The sequence below is a fragment of the Adiantum capillus-veneris genome, chromosome 5 (genome assembly GCF_014529385.1).
Source record: "Adiantum capillus-veneris isolate H3 chromosome 5, ASM1452938v2, whole genome shotgun sequence".
In the NCBI taxonomy this organism is placed as follows: domain Eukaryota; kingdom Viridiplantae; phylum Streptophyta; class Polypodiopsida; order Polypodiales; family Pteridaceae; genus Adiantum; species Adiantum capillus-veneris.
Window position 1 is genome coordinate 33,092,064 of NC_140935.1, and position 19,935 is coordinate 33,111,998.

General features: G+C 41.5%; 1 pseudogene; it reads right to left on the minus strand.

Annotated features, from left to right (window-relative positions):
* Positions 1-4,601: 4,601 nt before the first annotated feature.
* On the minus strand, positions 4,602-8,619 carry LOC147457108 (uncharacterized; annotated as a pseudogene).
* Between the last annotated feature and the right edge of the window lie 11,316 nt (positions 8,620-19,935).

Here is a 19,935-nt window from a genome sequence, read left to right on the forward strand (position 1 = left end):
CTATTTTTTGAGTCTTTCCACGTACTTTCCTACGTAACGTAGCCTTCGTGCTCATTGGACGCGCTCTATTATTCTCTCTTCATATGGCCCTCCAAATGACCTCTGAAATTTCCTAATGTCTTGTATCCTCGTCTTCACTAGATTTTTGTGTGAGCTTGGCTATTTGTATTGCCTTACTTCTAGCTCTCTATCAGGCGTGTTACGCACATTTTTGGCACTAGATCGTCCGATAGCTTGGGCAAATGTTGCCAAGTCACCTAAGTGAGAAGGCATCGTGGGTAAAGGTGCTCCAAAGAGTACATGTGGAGTATATATTGGCATTGGGCTTGGCGTATAGGAAGCCCTTTGGCTCCAAGTTTGGTATGGTGTTGTGCCATGTGGTGGCCCAAAGTTCATATGTGTGTCCGTAGGCATAGCAGACGTGGGATGTGACATGCTAATGCTAGCTGGTATGGTCCCATTGAAATAAGAGCTTGGATGTTGTGTTTGTGGAGATTTAGTTGTTGAAACAATGGGAGGGGTAGGAGCTACATGAGCATGAGGACCCATAGGTGTATATGATTGATACACACTTGTAGGTACCATTGAAGGCATTGAGCCATCATGTAGCGGTGCTTTACAAATGAGTTCCATGGCTTTTTTTTTGGCATGCCCATCACTGGGTAGGCATGGTATCCGTGGTGTCATCAAGAGAAAGATGAGCTAAACTTGGAAGGTAAAGCTATCATTTGTGGGCTCAGATTGTACAGACACCCCTGGCAAAACAACATATGGAGGATCCTTCGGGCTTATCGAGGGAGTGTCCATTTATCATAAAGTTGGTTGCTTAGCCTTCCCTATATCTAAGAATCTCATGAGACCTAATGAAGGCATGTGGATCCCTTTGTTCTACCTCTCCAACTCAATAACCCTATGGATGACATCACAAACTCTTTGTTGTTGCTCCTCTACGCTAGTAGCACCTGATGTGGATTGTAGGACATCTAACCAACCCACGTGATAGGTGTGACCTGTGTATAGGTCGGTTAAAGTCTTTGTTTTTAGTTCATACTCCCAGTTTTCATGTAGAAATGCTCCCTCTAGGATTGAGGTTCTAGGGGTGTCCTTTGAACTAAATGCATTGTGGCTCTCTATGGGTTGACCCTTAGTGGTTGCTAATTCAAGAGCACTCAATTGCTTGACTAGCATAAATGTTGACATAGGGTCCTTCTCCTTTAGCTCTCTCCATTGCTCTGCCTTGTTGCGTAAGCTCTCAATTTCCTTTTCCTATCTGCAATGATATATCACTCAACCTCTTGCACTTCGGCAAGGCTTCTACCATCATGTAATATAACCTTGGAGGAAAATAGCTCTGAAGAGTCAGGGGGTGCAGTGACTGGATTATTCACATGCACACTCTCCAAGAGCATGGAGTGATGAATGATGAATTTACTTCCCCATCCCCCTTATTTACATCGTTAGCTCCATGTTTGGAGCGAGTGGCTCTACTCAAAGTCTCTTTTAAGCGGCTAAACATGCTCCGTGCAGACCGTGGGCCCATGGCATGCATGTCTTGGCTTGAACTATTGGGATTGGGCATCGGGTAACCCTTCATGATGTTGTAGTCAAAGGAAGAGTCACTAGATGCAATACATGGGTCCTCAGGGTAATACCTTGTGTTCCCGTTGAGGACCTAGAGCCTAAGGTGGAGGAATAATGAGTGCCTGCCATAAACGGAAACACTCTCTATGTGATCGTCATCTAGCACACGACCAGAGCATAGGTGCATGTGACCTCAACACTCTAAACGTGTTGATAAGTGCCCATGAAGGCCACTCACCTAGTTTTTTTTTTGGGCGTTTGCAACCCGAATTTATCCTCAATTTTTTTGTTTTTATGGTCCTTTTTTCTAACCAAGCCATGAAATATGGCATGTGATAGCTCAAAACAAGCATCTGGGTTAGAGGGATGTGTCATGCTTTACACCCCTCAATTCGGTTACATAAAGCCCCCAAAATCCTAAAAATGATCTTTTCCTAGTCGGAATGAAGGCTAGAATTAGTAAGTCCAAAGGGTGAGTGTGAAATAAATGGTGGAGGACTTGAGGAACTTGCCCCACATGCCCTCCTCTCACTTGAGGTGCTAGTCTTTATATATATAGTAGCGTCTATACTATATTATAAGACTGAGGACTGAAGCAAGGGCCTGGGCTCGGGCTTGGGGAATGATCCCGATCCTTCCTTTTAATATGAGATTTTTTCTTTTTCCTTTTTGTTTTTTTTTTTAATTTTCTTTGGTCTCATATTTTTTGAGCTTTTTTTATATAAAATCATAGTACTTAGTTAACTTGGCATGAACAATACTTTTGCGAGAGAGAGAGAGAGAGAGACAAAGAGAGAGAGAGAGAGAGAGAGAGAGAGAGAGAGAGAGAGAGAGAGTTTAGAGAACATTACAACAGTTGAGGACCAAATTTATGTGGAGCCAGTCCCCCCTCCAATAGGCATTTGTATTATGGATTCTCCCATCAAGAGAGAGTTGGTACATTACAATCTTTGTGTTCCTTGTGACCTAAGTGATGCAATGAAGATGGAAAGCTTCATGCATCACCAGCATAATATAAACTCTGCTAAAAGCATTAACTATCACAAACCTCAGTCCCAAGGCCTCAAACACCTTCTAAGGTGGAGAGATCTAGTGGGGGATGAGGGTAGGGAAGAGGAAGAATAAACATTCCATAGGACAAAGAAGAAGTTCCTCACTTATCAGCACTCTTCTTGCTAGCATACATAATAGCATAGTAATGAGAAGATGGAGAAGATGGCAAGCTTAAGCTTAAGCTTAAGATGGCTCTTGGTTGGATTTGCATTCCATAGCCAAGAGTGTTGGTGTAGGCTCTCAACTTCTCTACTAGCTTGGAGAAGGAGATGGAGCTCTTGCACTTTGCACTTCACACAATGAGAGAGTGTGTGAGTGTGTGTGGGAGAGTTTACCCCCAAGCAACCCCCCTTCCTTCTTTGGTCAACTCCCCCTTGTAGCACATGCTTGAAGCTCATTGGACCCCTCCAAGCCTAGCCAATCACATGCAAGAGGCATATCAAGCAAGCATGCTAGCCTTGGGACAAGTGTCCCCCTTTCCCCTTTGAGAGAGAGGACTTAATAAATGCAAAAAAGATTAATTAAATTAACTAATTTATCATTGGACCCTTGGAAGGCCAACCAATAGGCTTTAGGCACACCACGAGGGGGCAATATGTGTAGGAGCTTGACATGTGTCCTTGCTGCCTCTTGAGGCTTGGTGTTAACCCTTATAGACACCCTATCACCTTTGATGGAATTCTACCATAGCTCGAGCAAGCGTGAGCGAGCATACAAGAACCCGAGCGAATATCTATGATGGTGTTGTTGTCAATGCATATGGCCTAACAAGAAAACTATGCAAAACACAATATTAGTTTCTTTTTAAAAAATGGATATAGTTTCCTTTGTACATGGATCAATATTTCAAAACAAACCAATAGCCATTTAAGGCACCACACATGAGCATTTGAAATTCTAACCAAATTGTTCCAAAGAGTAAATACTTCTTATCCAGGACTCAAAACATTAGAATATCAACTCAAAAGTTTCCATCAAAACATGACAAGAACCATATGAAAATAACAAGACATGAATTTCAATTCTAACATCAATGCTACAAATTTCTATGTAGACTTTCCCCCTCCAATGCATTATCAATGCATATGACCTAACAATAAAATAAAGAAAAACATAATGCTAGTTTTTGAAAAAAAATGGACAGAGCTTCCTTTGTACATGGATCAATATTTCAAAACATACCCATGAACCATTTAAGGCACCTCACAGGAGGATTTGAAATTGTAACCAAATTGTTCCAAAGAGTGAATACTTCTCATCCACGACTCAAAACATTGAAACATCGACTCAAAATTTTCCATCAAAATATGATGAGAACCATATGAAAATAACAAGACATGAATTTCAATTCTAACATCAATGCTACAAATTTCTCAATTCTTATGATTGACTAGTCACATTCATTGTCGATGTAGAATTTCCCCCTCCAACGCGTTGTCAATACATATGACCTAACAAGAAAACAAAGAAAAACATAATACTAGTTTTTGAAAAAAATTGGACAGAGCTTCCTTTGTACATAGGTCAATATTTCAAAACAAAGCCATTAGCCATTTAAGGCACCTCATAGGAGGATTTGAAATTCTAACCAAATTGTTCCAAAGAGTGAATACTTCTCATCCACGACTTAAAACATTAGAACATCGACTCAAAAGTTTCCATCAAAACATGACAAGAACCATATGCTACAAATCCCTCAATTCTCACACTCATCGTCGATGTAGACATTCCGTTTCCGACGTGTCTCACAGATTTCAAAATCGTATCGCATGTGCGCTTCCATGCTCCGAACCATCTCCTCTGCGTAGACCGGCATGGAACTTCCAACCAACAAGAAAATGCATCATCAAGACAAAATACTAAACAAGACATATAAGCAATATCCATAAACACTAAATACCAATGTTGACATCAAAAGGATAAAAAAACATAAGCAATGTCAATGGCATAGTAAGACCTGGGCCTCACTAGTCATCAAAGGGATTGACACGCGATGGCATATCATCCTCATCATCAATATCTAAGGAGGTGGAGGGGTCCTCTCTGCTCCGCTTTCTACGACGGAGTAATGGTAGCACATATCCTAAAATCAATGGCTCATCAATGTCAAGCACAACACATGTCCGTCCTGATCCCACACAAGCCGCCAGTGCAAGGGCTGTACCACATCCAAGCTCCAAGAAAATACCTCCACGCCGACAAAGGAGCTCCACAAAGCATGCAACAAAATAATGGCTCCGTTGCAATCCACCTCGCAATGGATCGCCTGATGATGATCTAACTTGAGAGAGCTCCGGAACATGATGCATCATAAAAGAATCCGATGACTGCATGCCAAGGCGAGAAAATAGGACAGTGCTCTCTGCTACGAAGCACGGTGGACGCATACCTACTCGATGAACCATAAATAGCACAGAGCAAAGACACTGTAACAAAAGAGGCACGGTTAGAGAAAGAAACAACATAAATCATTAGAGTATTAATACAAAGCAAGTGTGTCACCTCAATAGGACCGCCAAAACTCTCAAAATGACCATAGGCTCCATGATGGAGTACTACAATATGTCGATGAACAACCATCTCTGCAGCATGACAAAACCTCTCCACCCATCCAATGGCCTCTCCTGTTCAAAGCATTAATTATTACAAACACTTACAATGATTATTACTATCTTATGGCATGATCATAACAAAAGGATCTCTCACCCGCCGTAGACACCATGATTAGAAGCCAGCCTGAATCTGCTAGCGTCGAGAATTCCAAATGAACTCCAGCACGCACATGATCCTCACTGCAAATGTCCCAGTGAGGTAGAGTAGAGGAGACTACTAGTGACCCACCAAAGGGGAGATCCAAGAAAATGAAGTCAGTAGCCCATGGAACGTCTCTCCCCGCGCGAGTATATAGTGTAGCCTCCAAACGTGCCCGTGAAAGATGCTCATGTACGGGGATCCATATGGGATTCCAGATTCCAGCTCTAAAGTCTATAGCAATGGCAATGTAGTCCCCCACTATGGCCATGCACCGTGTGTCAACAAAACTAGATATGTTTTGTAGTGGAGACTCCACAAGATAAACAAATGAGATAGTCTTCCTAGCCATGATGGTGCCAGAAGACACTGGAGCATCACAACAATATAAAATTAGTCATCTATGAAGCATATTTTTGGAAATCATTAACAAAATTTTATAAGACATACCAGGCATTGAGCCCACATCCTTTTCTATGATCGTTTCCACAAATGTTTCCTTTTCCTTTTGAGAGTTGCACGCATCTTAAACAAAACATTTTAAGTCAAAATACTACTAACTTATGGTTGTTTCGCATGCCAAAGCGTAAACATACCTGCATGTCTCGCCTCTCTCTATATGCTGGTGGATTTTGTATCACAGCATCCCTCGACATCGTGTCATGCAGCTCTCTTTCACGACCAAGAACATGTTTTTTTTCCATATCTATCCACCACAGACAATTCTCAATCTCCCATGCACTCAAGGTGCGCATACTGAGGGGTACATGCATGTGTCTTGAGGAGCCATCTGAGTCCATTGTCTTGCCAAAAAATGCATGGAAGGTAACACATTCTTGGATACCAAAAACATAAGGAATCTACAATGAACAGCTAACAAGTTACATGAAGCTCATCACATGAACATAACAAATTAATAAAATTGCAATTAATAAATTGTTCACCTGAAAAACAAACGTTGTGCTGCCATTCGTAATGTATCTACCTTCTTCATGCCTGCTTCTCCACATCCTTCGTCTTTGCTCCAAGAGACACTTCAAATGGAAACAAAAAGGGCCTGGCTTCAAATTTCATCTCCTCAAACTAGAATGTGAGGGTAGAGTCATGTGGCAAAGGCACAACTCCAAGCACATCCATAAGATCTGACACAAAATGAAATGCTCTTTCAAAGACTCATGCCAAAAAACCCTCTATACGAAGCCACCTACAATTCCATAAAGAGTGAGAGAAAAAAAGGACAGCACAAAAAATTCAAGATTAATTATCAAGGATCATCTTACATGTGAAAGACGTGATCTCCTTTCTTAAGACCATATGCACCCCTTGTAATCTTGTCCGCTTCAAGCAAAGAAATCCAATGAATCTTGTTTTGAACGGGAGCATCTTGGAGTGCTATTAAGTTTAATTTCTCCAATGTAGCCCAGCTATCATTACCCCATTTCAGAGACAAAACCCTTGCTAGCCAATCCGTCCCAAGGTTGGGATCCACAATGTTAAGTAACTGCAATATGAGTATAAAAATGACAATTACTCTAATTACATATTGTACCATTCGCCACAAATAAAGAGTAGATGCAAACAAATAAAGTACCTTCCCAATACGATCTTGATATTTGTGTGTGATCTCTTGGTGAATTCTCTCCTCTTTCTTTTTGAAGTCTTCGTCAGACAAACCATGCTTCACATTCAACATTCTCTTCTCTTTCTCTTTTGTCATTTGAATCTAAAATCCAAAATAAGCAAGACTATATTAATAATCACGCATACCAATGACAAAAGAAAGCATTTAATTTGATTCATACATCATAGACCAATCTGCCAAGGTAACGTCGACTGAGCGGATACCAAGGCTTGGAACCTTTGGCATACTTTTTTCGTACGGTAGAAATTAGATTTTGATCCTTTTCGGGTAAACCGTTTAAGTACATCACATTATCCGCCGCACAGATGTGTGTGGTATTAAAGATCTCATCACGAAGATGAGTGGCAACCAGAGCATGAGTATTCATGTTGCATTGATATATCATGTAAGCATTCAAATATATGATAACTTAAATAATAGCAAAGTTGAACAAGAGAAACACTTACAAGTTCATTCTTTGCAAACTGCTTAGCAACGCAATCTCAGGCACTTTGGTAGGATCTATGATAGTGCACAAAGCACGACAATTCTTCTCCTTAGAAGTGGAAAACCTTTCTTTGATTGCCTCTGTCCATGCCACAGTACGATGATTCCCTTCCCAAACATAGAACGTGTGATTGACAAGATCTTGAAACTTTGGTTTTTTTTTCAATTCACATTCGAATTCATCATTGATCTCATTCCATAGAGGTCCCCATGTTGCTTTGATCTCGTCTTGAGTAGACACAAATGTTAAACTTTTAAAAAAATCCAAAGAATGTGAACAATGGCAAAAAGATAGAAAGTATTGACATACCTGTCACAAGGCTCTCCTTCATTTGCATGTCAATAAAAAGACAATGAAAGCTCCTTTTTTTGCCATATAGCCTTCTTCTGCGAAGGAAAACTTCAACCCACTAAGGTCGTCTCTCAACCCTCTCGCCCTTGCATATGGAATCAATCTTCACAAGGGAATAGAGGGACAATCAAAGCAGCTAAATATACGTGTGCTCTCAAGCATATTTGCTCCCCTATGCATGAAGATTTTTTGTTCATCCTCCATTTCTGCGGCTGCACTAACCTCGTCTCTTATCTCCCATGGGACTATCTGCAACCCTTTTTCCTCGGGGGCTAGTGTCTCATCTATCTCATGTAAAGATCCCTGCCCCATGTCCATAGATAGAATCTCCTCTTCTTGTGTTTCTAGCTCCTCTACCATGATAGTAGCTGAAACCTAAGAGACTTGGTCACTATTGTCCACCTGACCATAAGAGATTTGGTCACTACTCCTCCCTCTTCGGGCACGACCATGGGATCTAGGGCTAATTCAATGTAAATAAACAATTCAACATTTTTAGTAACCTTCAAAAAGAAATCAGTTGTTGACAGAAGCACATAATGAAACATAAAGTATTGTTATGGAATAACAAAATGATACTGTTATGGCACTATTTCAAATACTATGCATAGCCCATGAGATACATCTCCAACATATTTTACAAACCAATGCTATTTATTTATTCCAAGAATATTTAATTGCAGATATTTGAAACTTTGAAACACCTGGCAGGAGGACGCCCTCTTCGATTAGATGTACCATTTTTGCCTGCCATCGACTGCCCTTGTCGTGAATTGACCTACACAAGTCAAAGCTAAACTTAAATGTGCAGTCATGGCATGAGTAGCTCTCATTTAAAATGAAGTTGTATTAGCAAAATAAAAATAAAAATGCACAATCTCTAGTTGGTTGGACATAATGATACATCATTTAACATCATTCGGTGGGAAGCAATTGGCTAAGCAAGCCAACAACGGAAAAATTTCAAGCCTGTTGATAGGGCCGTGCACTGGCATTTGGTCATTGCGACAACCCACAAAGAGTAAATGTTTAGAGATTAGGTTATTTTTACACTTTTTTTCCTCTATTTTAGCTTAGAATTTCTCCTTTTCCCCTTGCGCTCAACAAGACTTTTGAAAATTGAAAATGGAAGGAAATTAAGATGACACACATTTTTTTTGACCACTTGAGGGTACCCCTTTCTCTCTCTCTCTCTCTCTCTCTCTCTCTCTCTCTCTCTCTCTCTCTCTCTCTCTCTCTCTCTCTCTCTCTCTCTCTCTCTCTCTCTCTCTCTCTCTCTCTCTCTCTCTCCAAAAGGACACAACAATAACGCAACAATTCAATTGCAACCAAGGCATGCATTGACCCTTATTGCTCTTGTATTTAAATGTTACTAAATAATCCTTTTGTATTTAAATGTACCTGTGTGTTGGCAGTCCTAAATGCAGAGCGCTTTGAGGCAGCACAGATCTGGAAGCCGAACAGTAGCACGGACAGCAACTCTGGAAGTCGAACAGCAGCGCAGGTCTGGAAGCCGAAATTACTACAATTTTGTAGGTATTCTCACCTTCATAAAAAAAATTAAGAGGTGGGATTACTTTAAAATAGGTTTTTTTCGAGCTCTACGAGTCGCTCATGACTATTCTTTGTTGAAATTTTGATTTATATAAAATTCCCAAAAAAACCTCTCAAATATTCAAAGACCTAAAATATTTTGTCATAAATGCCGTAAACACTGCTCGGATTTTCAAAATTTCCCATATTGTGGTGATTGTGTATCATAATAAGAGTGACTCTCTATCATTAAAAATGTATGTGTTAATTTGAAGTAAAACACGACCAACTCGAACGTGACGTGGAAAAATGGAATTTTACATGATTGATAGGAGACGTTCTTGAATGCTCGACGACTGCGACGTCTCCACCATCACACACTGCAGTTAAATCAATTAACTTTGGTCTTTTTCAATTTCCCCACTTTGGTTAATGTTTGTACTACCCAGCATCGTAACTCAATTATCCCACAGTTCTTGAGCAGTAATCCTATTGCTCTAACTTTCATTAAAATAGTTTTATGTGATAACCAGGCATATCACTATCTATGGCCCGCAAGGTGGCCAAAAGCTTGTTCTTATGTTTGAAGGTAGCACATATGCCTTGCATGTAGCCTCTGTGAGAGAACATTTTGAATTACCTATTGCCTTTAATTTGCATCCCTTAACTTTAAGTGGCGACCAGGTAAAGATGTAAGTAATTGAAACTTCGAATGGTGATGAGGTTTTCCTTCTAAATCACGACCAGTGTCAATTCTTCAAGGTTCGCATTGCTTCAAATCAGACAATTGCACATGGCAATAGAATCAAGTCTGCACCAGCAATAGTCGATTTGGAATTTGATGAGTTTGAGAAGCTTGGTTCTTCTAGCATGCTTGAAATCATAGGTTCAATGCCTTTGCAGAGCAATCTTTATCTGGCACTAAAACAAGCAAAGAATATCATTCAAGTTCAAGAGCTGCTTGTGCATTATGATGGCTATGTTTCATTTGAGTTGCCACCTTCTGGTGCAGCCAGTGGAATGACAAGGATGGAGCAAAGAAATGATAGTCACATGTGGACATAATATGTCACATGTAGTAGTGACACTTTTCCAGGCATTGTTCGGTTCAGTCGATGCTCAGGTCACTTGTGCTGTCATAACATAGACTGTCCATATTATCTAAGGACTAGATTATATAATGAGGTTCATTGGCGTGGTCGCCTTTCAAAGTCTTCCCCACAAGGCATGCTTACACCTGACTATGGCACCTTGATATGCAATCATTGCTCTCAAATGCCTGAATGTGTGGCCATTTGTTCTGCAGTTATTTATTATTGTATGCCAAGAGATAAGCAAAGTTGGACCCGATGCGTGCTACATTTAGGTGAGCATCGCCATCCATGTGGAGCAGGCAGGTCCAGATCAAATGAAGAAAAAGTTGCATCAGTGCTACAAAGTCGTGCTTTTGCAGATCCATTTACCACTGCGAAGCAGTTGGAGCATACAATTGCTCAAGATTTTATAATGGAAAAGCTTGTCATGGAGAATGCTGAGAACACCAAATGTATTGAAGACGATGCGTTTGCTGAATTTCTTGACACAATCACACCTTTGTCAAACAAGCGAATGATTGAGAGAAGCTTGGAATGTGCCAAATGATCAAAAAACATAAGTGCAAAAGGTTTAGAAGTTGTGCTTGATCTAAAGAGCAAGAGTAGGTATCCATATATTCACGATGTTCTTTTTCCTGGCCAACTTGGAGATGGACAACAGCCACATGTATTTAAGATGTCAACCATTGGTCCGGGAAGTGGGGTTGATCTAGTTAATCGAATGCGCCCGGGGCTGGAAACTTGGAACACATGTGGGTGCACTTTGATCATGTGCATCGTGTGCATGGATGGCCAACAATGTCTGCACATGTTTATGATCCGTTTGTTCGTGAACTTCTGACAATTGCAACATGTGAATTTATTGTGGAGAATAAGTTTGCACAAATAGAGTTTTGGAGGATGCTCAATAAGGTGGTTGAAGTCCAAGGGTATGATAAGCCCGAGTTTAGAGGTTTCATGGCTGATGAAGAAAATGCAAATTGGATAGCAGTCAGAACCGTTTATTTTGGAGGTCCCAATATGGCTATGCCTACCAAGGAACGATCATGTGTGTTCCATTGGGAGCAATCCATGATCCGTCATACTGCGAAGTGCATTAAGCCTTCCTCCCAAGAAGAACACAAGATTAAATGCTGCAATTGGCGAATCGGATCGTCAGAGAATCAAGCAGAAATTTGCAAGGGAGAACTTTGTCACTATTGGAGAGCTTGGCATGCTATTGATGGAGAGATTTCATGTCTAGAGACTTGGTTGGCTTGGAGAGTTTCACATTGGGGAGGACGATTTGTTATGCAAGATGAGTCTGGCATTTTTATCCCTAACACTAACTTGTGTGAGAGAAAACATGCTAGCATGCGGGCATGCTTTGGTTTCAAAGAAAAAAATAGTTTGTATGAAGCTGCAGGGGCAGACATGGCAATGGCAGTGCTACAAAGTGTGAAGTATAATGCTTACCTTAAAGGTGCAAAGACATACAGTGGTCCGGGTATACAAGACCTTGCCCAGAGATTATTTAATCGAGTGTCCATAGCTTCGGGTGCTGCAAAATTGGTCAGTCTTACTCACTCTTCGATGAAAGAAATGGGTTTGCAAAGTCCAGAGATGAATAGGTCGTATAACAGGGAGAAGAGTGTGAAGAAAAAGAGGTCAATCTTTGTGGATGGTGGTGTTGTTCTAGAGGAGGATAGCCACAGACCTGATTTTGTTACAGTCACTTAGCACATTAGTGGAAAAAGACATGCAAATGTATAAGGGGATACAAAATATTGGCCAGAGTTAAAAGTTGCAAAGACGGTATGGGCGATTAGGAGAACTGAACCCGGACGTAAGATGACATGTTTTGGGATTTTGCAGGATCAAACAGAGAGATGTGGAAGATTCATTAATGAAGGCTCTAATGACATTAAGAGAGGGGTTGCAGCACCTTGTTTTTGGGGTCGAAGAAAATATCCCTCATCTAGGTCAAATCTTGGGGGGATAGTAGAGGGTTATGTTTGGTTTTGCAATGCTAGTAATTTTCACACATGGAAAATTCATGACATGGTGGTGGGACCACCCGGACCTGCACCAGGCGTTTGGAGTGTTTTTGAGGGCACTAATCTTGTGCCATATGAGGCAGAACAACTACAAGCTAATGGATTTGTGCTTCATCAGCAACATGGAGCAAGAGATGTAGTTCTGAATGGGGGGATTCGAGATGCAAATAGAGTTCCGAGTGCCTCTCAACCAAGATATAGGGATGGCAAGGTTTTCAAGTGGCGATCCAAATTCACAAAGGAGTTTCATATAAGAATTGATTTGGGGACATGCTTGGTGGCAGAATTGATTAAAGAAGTTATTATTGTGTGCAATAAAACACATGTTTTCTATGTTGGCACAGAGGGCTCAAGGATAAAGGGAGTTTCATACTCTGTGACATTATGAGATTTTCCAAGGTGCACTTGTGAAGATTTTCAGAAGAAAGAGTCCAAGAGGCTAACATATGTGCCATACAAGCATATATACTATGTGTTTCTTCATGTTCTAGGTTTGGACTATCATACCCATGAGTTCATGCACCAAGCGGCTTTGACAAAGGTAGAGCTCTTTCAAGCTCTCGGTGGAGTACGACCGAACATGCAGCAGTAGATCAAGTTTTGTGCTCTAAAGTTTTTGTCTATCATTGTGGGTTTTTTGTCAATCTATGATGGCCCCTATAGCCGTGCCTTTGGGTGTGAAGGTTTTACACTTTATGTGTTTTGTGATCCTATGATGAGCCTTGTTGTGCGAGAGAAATTAAGATATGACTGGTTCATTTTACTACTCTATGTTCAATATCTGAACTATTGCAATATTGATATGCTCTTTTCTATTGTATATATTCGCTCAGTTTCATGTTCGTCGCTGGGAAGTATTTGCTCGGGGTTAGGGATTCCTCCCTTTGACAGATGCATTATCATTATTTGATTGAGTCATGGACCGGGCTTGTTGGTCCAATAGGTGTGTAGGTGATCGCCGATGAGAGGTGCACCACATATTCCATTTTTACATGATTTTTACTATGACCGGCCACTGTGGGCGCCCATGTATAAATGGGTTAGACTCTTATAAAAGGCCCATTTGACCTAAAAACCTCATTATTTAAGGTGCATGCTAAGAAAGTGCTCTTGCTCTACCTCTATCTCCTTCTCCTTCTTGTGCTCATGTGTGTGTGTATGTGTGTGTGCGTACTTGAGAGAGAGAGAGAGAGAGAGAGAGAGAGTGTGTGTGTGTGTGTGTGTGTGTGTGTGTGTGATCGAGCATTGCGGCAGCATTGGTGGCGGCAAGACAGTTGAGCGTGGAGGTTTCTTTGTTGAAGGTGCCAAGGGAAGCGTGTGCCCGAGGGGTTCACTATATTTAAGACCACTATGTCACGTGCGTTTAGGCTCTTTTTCTAAAATCCCTATTCTGTGAATTTTCTAGGAAATATAATGAACCCTTTTCTTTTAAATTCTGTAAATTTTTTTGAGATTTGTAAAAAAAATATCCTTATGTAAATTTATTTCTATAAGTTTTAAGGGATTTAAATACCCTTCTGTTGAACTCACGTGATAGGTCACATACTATGTAAGGTGAACCCCCGGGAACGTGTGCGAGTGCAACTGTGAGAGATGGTTAAGTTAGTAGATGGGTTAGTAGTAAGTGGGATGTCCAGCCAGTTGGCCTGAATCCCAAAAAACTCCCACTTGAAGGCCAACGCAGCCCAAGTGACTTGGTATGTACAACCATGAAGCAATCTAGTGGCTTCAACCTATACCCATCAACTCACTGCAATGTGTAAACCGCTCCAAAGCTAAGCCTTTTGTCAAAGCATCTACTGGGTTGTCGTCGGTGTGTACCTTGACCAAATCAATGAGCCTTTTGGCCAAGAAATCTCTCACGAGATGATACCTGACTTCAATGTGTTTCGATTTGGAGTGAAACACGGGATTCCTTGCCAATGCAAGAGCACTCTGACTATCACAATATATCACTGGATTCTCATCAATGCCAAAAATTTTGACCAAGCAAAATAACCATACAACCTCTTTAATCTGACAATGCAACGTACTCTGCTTCTGTAGTGGAAGACGATGTAAAATCTTGAAGACATGACCTCCAAGATACTGCTGCTCCAGCAAATATGAAGACATAGCCAGATGTCGATCTCCTATTGCCGACACAACCCGCATAGTCTGCATCCGCATAACCCACGATGGATGCATCACTATTCCTGAAGCGTAAACACCTGCCGATCGTACCTTTGAGGTACTTAAGAATATGCTTCACTGCTTCCCAGTGCTTGCTACCAGGATTTACCCGCCCAGCATCAGATTTGGGTGCATCTTCCTTGATGAGTTTCTAGAATGCTTGCATTGGGGTACTCAATGCTTCCCCCCCCCCCTACATATTGAAACGTTGCAAAACTTTCTCAATGTATGTTTCCTGAGATAACTCAAGAATACGATATTTGTGATCTCTTTTGATTTGCATGCCAAGAAAGTGTGTAGCATCCCCCAAATCTTTCATTGCAAAATTATTGCTAAGTGTTTTCTTCAAGTTAGCAAATTTTGCAATGGATTTCCCAACTATAAGCATGTCATCAACATACAAAACTAGAATGATCATCGAGCCATCATCTAGCTTTCTTGTGTACAAGTAGTGATCTTCTTTGCTCCTGTTATATCCTTGAGATCTCATACATGCATCAAATTTATGATACCACTGCTTTGAACCCTACTTTAAGCCATAAAGTGCCTTTTTGAGCTTACATACTAGCTCTTCATGCGATGCATTCTCCTGAACAAACCCTTCACGCTGCTGCATGTAAACATCCTCATCGAGATCCCCGTGAAGAAATGTTGTCTTCACATCCATTTGGACAAGTTCCATGTCCTCAATCGCTATAAGACCAAGTACGGTTCTAAGCATTGTCATCTTGACCACCGGCAAGAAGATTTCATCAAAATCGACTCCCTTTTGCTTTTTGAACCCTTTGGCTACAAGTCTAGCCTTGTACTTTGGATTGGGATCACCTGAGGTAAATTTCTTCTTGTAAACCCATTTGCAAGGTAAAGCTTTCGCATCATTTGCCAGTTCTACCAAGTCCCAAGTGTCATTAGCCAGAATCGAGTTATACTCAGATTGCATAGCCTGCTCCCACTTCACCACATCATCCACCATCATGGCTTCTTGGTAGCAGCTCGGCTCTCACCACAATCGGTCAACATGATGTAATCAAGACCTGGCTCAAAACGTACAGTGGACGAGAGACTCTAGTAGACCCTCTCACTCCTTGACCATTGCTATCCACTCCCTCTGGAGCATTGCTAGTGGAAGGTACATCACTAGCCCGCTGAGTTGATTTCATTGTCTCTAAGGCAACATCCTCAAAAGTGACTCTCTGAATCTCTATTTCCTTGATAGGTTGTTTATGCATCTTTGACTCATTGAAGATCACATCTGAATTACGGATGACTCGACGAGATTTCGGGTGCCAGATACAATATCCCATCTCTCCATCTGCACCATATCCAATGAAAATACATTTGTGTGACCTTTGGATCTAACTTTTGGTGAAGTTGTTTAGGCACGTGAGCATAAGCTTCACAACCAAAAACACGTAGATAGTTATAGGGGGGCTTACGTTTAGACCATAATTCTTCTGGAATCTCATAATTCAATGGCGTACTAGGCAAACGATTTATAATGTGCACTACGGTCAAGACGGATTCTGCCCAAAAGCCTTGTGTAAGATTTACACTAGAAAGCATGGTTGTGACTCTTTCCTGAATCGTACAATTCATGCACTCAGCAACTCCATTCTGAGCTGGTGTGTATGGTGCAGTAAACTACCTTTTAATCTCCCTTTTAGCACAAAAATTGTCAAACTCCTTGGAGACATACTCTCCACTGTTGTCTGTCCGCAACCTCTTGAGTTTTTTTCCAGACTGATTCTCAACGAGTGCTAAAAATTTCTCGAACACAGGAAGAACTTGATCCTTATGTTTCAAAGGATATTCCCACACCTTTCAAGTAGAGGCATCTATGAATGTCACAAAATAGCTGGCCCCCCCTAGAGATTTAGTTGACATAGGACCATAAACATCACTATGCACTAAATCTAGAGGTTCAGCTCGCTTTTGACCCAATGGTAAGTGCACGGACCTAGGCTGTTTTCCATAGATACAGTGCTCACAAATAAGAAAGTCAACATAAGACAAGACAGGTAAGTAGCCAAAACGAGTCAGAGTTCTCATTCCTTTTTGGCTAATATGACCTAGCCGGCAATGCCACAACTCAGTAGACGGCAGCTCGACTATGGATATGTAATCATGACCAACATCTAACGCATGCATGGAATACAAGGTACCATGCTTCTGACTCTGAGTACAACAAGATTACCTTTGTGTACTATCCACGAACCATTGTCAAATGTGGTATTGTAGCCCAAATCATCAAGCTGACCAACAGAAATCAAGCTTTTAGTCAACTTGGGCACATGCCTGACATTACATAAAGTAAAGTGCGTGCCATTCATTAGATGCAATTTGACATTTCCAACACCCTCAATGTCTAGTTCATAAGCATCACCAAGTCTCACTTTGCCACAAGAGTGAGAATAAGTAGAGAACCACTCTCTATGTGGTGTCACATGGAAACTCGCACCAGAATCTACTATCCAATTCTGTGCATACTGCACATCTTCTGTAACAAGAGCCTCGACAGGTAGATTTATTGTGAAGACCAATACGTCAGAGGTAAGTGGCATAACAACTACTGGAAGATTCTCTACAATAGGAGCATTTGAGGACTCTAGCACATTGATCTCCTCTAACTTTTCTTTGCCCTTGTTTGAATCATCAGACTTAGAAGTTTCACCGGATTGTTTATTCTTCTTGCTTTGCTGCCATTTCCTGCAATCCTTCTTCACATGCCCTTTTTTATGGCAGTAATAGCACTCGACATTATGCATAGAACCCCGAGATTTACTATGTGAGCCTCCACATTCCTTGCTTTTGGCACGACTTTGAGTGCGACCCCTCTGTCTATCATTAGCAACATACACATCACCATCCTTCTTGCCTTTGAGAGATTTCCTACGAATCTCCTCGATAAACAGACTCCCAAGGACGTCATTGTACACTAGACCGGTACTAGGTGCTGAGTTGCTAATCGTAGTATAGAACGTATCCCAAGACGAGGGTAAACTGCATAACAAAAATATACATTTGATTTCCTCATCGAAGACCAAACCCTGAGTGGTCAACTAAGTGAAAATGATATTGAACTCATTAATGTAGGAGAAATAATGCCCTCTTCCTTCATACGAAGGTCAAACGGCTTCTTCATCAAGAAAACCTTATTAGTGGCACTTTTGTTCTCATAACTGGAACACAACTTATCTGATACATCTCTAGCAGTTCTTTCTTCAACTATAGTAAACTACATAGATTCGTTCAAATGCAAACAGAGGGTAGATTTGGCCTTAGCATCAAGTTTCTCCCACTCAACATCTGTATACTCGCCCTTTGGGCGCTCCATGTTAAGTATGGAGCCTGATTTACCCTTGTAATTTTCTATGGTAAAAGCGCACATTTGTAAGGCCCCCATTATGAGGAGAAGCCATCGTGCGTGAAGGAAAATCACTCACCGGAAACCAAAATTTTCACGGACAAGAATCACGGGCAACTTTAGAGGCCTCGGGGGCGGAGGCTCCCGACACTTTTTTTTTTCGCCGGAATATTATGGCCTGACGGTGGCCGGAAAGTGATAGGAAAATAACCGGTTGGTTGGCCGTTGGCGGAAGTCAATGGCCGGTGGCCGGTGGCCGAATTCAATGGCCGGTGGCCGAATTCAAAAGCGGACTTGTCTTCTCAAGGGCGGCCACACATGGGCGGATTGGAGGGTCCGATTTGGACTTATTCACACAAGGGCGGCTACACATGGCTGCCTCTCATAAGAGAGGGCAGCCCTTTTGGCCTATAAAAGAAGGCCATTTCTACACACATTTCATAGTGTGAAGTTGATGCAACAAGGTGAGTGTGAGGTGGTGAGAGTGAAGCAAGGCGGGAGCTCTATCAAGGGTTTAATCCCTTTGTAAACTACTTCTTCTTTTGAAGTGCTAAAGCCATTGAGTGGTTGCTTTCCCGTGGACGTAGCCCACATTGGGTGAACCACGTATATCGTGTGTACTCTCTCTCTCTCTCTCTCTCTCTCTCTCTCTCTCTCTCTCTCTCTCTCTCTCTCTCTCTCTCTCTCTCTCTCTAATCTCTTGTGTGTGAAATCTATCTCTCTCCATTAAGTAATCTACTCAAAAATCTATTTAGCTACGTCTTATTTCCTAACAACTGGTATCAGAGCAAGGTTTGCTCGTAGCTAAATTATCTCAAGGAAAGGATTCCTTGAATTGAGTAGGGATATGGCGGAGGAAGGGAAGCTCAAGATTAAGAAGTTCAATACCAACATTGGAAGATGCAGATTGAAGACTATCTCTACCGGAAGGACCTCTATTTGCCACTAGGCGGTCTTGCGAAGAAGCCCGCAACAATGGCAGATGAAGCATGGATTGTCCTTGATCGAAAGGCACTGGGAACAATCCGGTTAAGCTTGGCGTCAACGGTGGCCTTCAATGTTTCGGAGATGAAGACCACGGAGTACTTGATAAAGTCACTTGACGACTTCTACGAGAAACCATCGGCATCCAATAAGGTATTTCTTATGAAGCGCTTGTTCAATCTAAAGACGGGAGAGAATGGTTCAGTTGCAGAACACCTAAATGACTTTAACACAAACATAAGTCAACTTCGATCAGTGAAAATCAATTTCGATGACGAAGTGCGAGCTCTCCTTATACTATCATCTCTACCGGATAGTTGGGACAGCCTTGTGATGGCTGTAAGTAATTCTATCTCTGGTACAAATACTCTTAAGTTTGATGATGTTGTGGGTGTTCTCCTAAGCGAGGAAATGCGAAGGAGAAGCACAGGAGAATCATCAAGTGCTGCACTATCAGTGGAATCAAGAGGAAGGCCTAAGGAGAGGTTCAAAAACCAAAAGGGTCGTGATCGCTCAAGGCGGAGCAAGTCACGCACAAAGTCAGTTCTTGAATGTTGGAACTGCGGCAAGAAGGGCCACATCAAGAAGGATTGCTGGTCTAAGAAGAAGGAGACAGAGTCTCAAGACAACAAGCCAACATCGGAGGCCAATGTGGCAGGTAAAGTAGAGCAAGATTCTTTAATTCTCTCATTAGACAATGCGTCTAATTCTGGGATAGTAGATTCCGGGGCTTCATTCCATGCGACACCACACAAGCAACATTTCCAAGACTACACCAAAGGTAATTTTGGGTATGTATACTTGGGAGATGATGAAGCTTGTGAGATTGTCCGCAAAGGTACAGTTTCTGTAAAAGCTGCTAACAAAAATGAAAGGAAGCTTAAAGA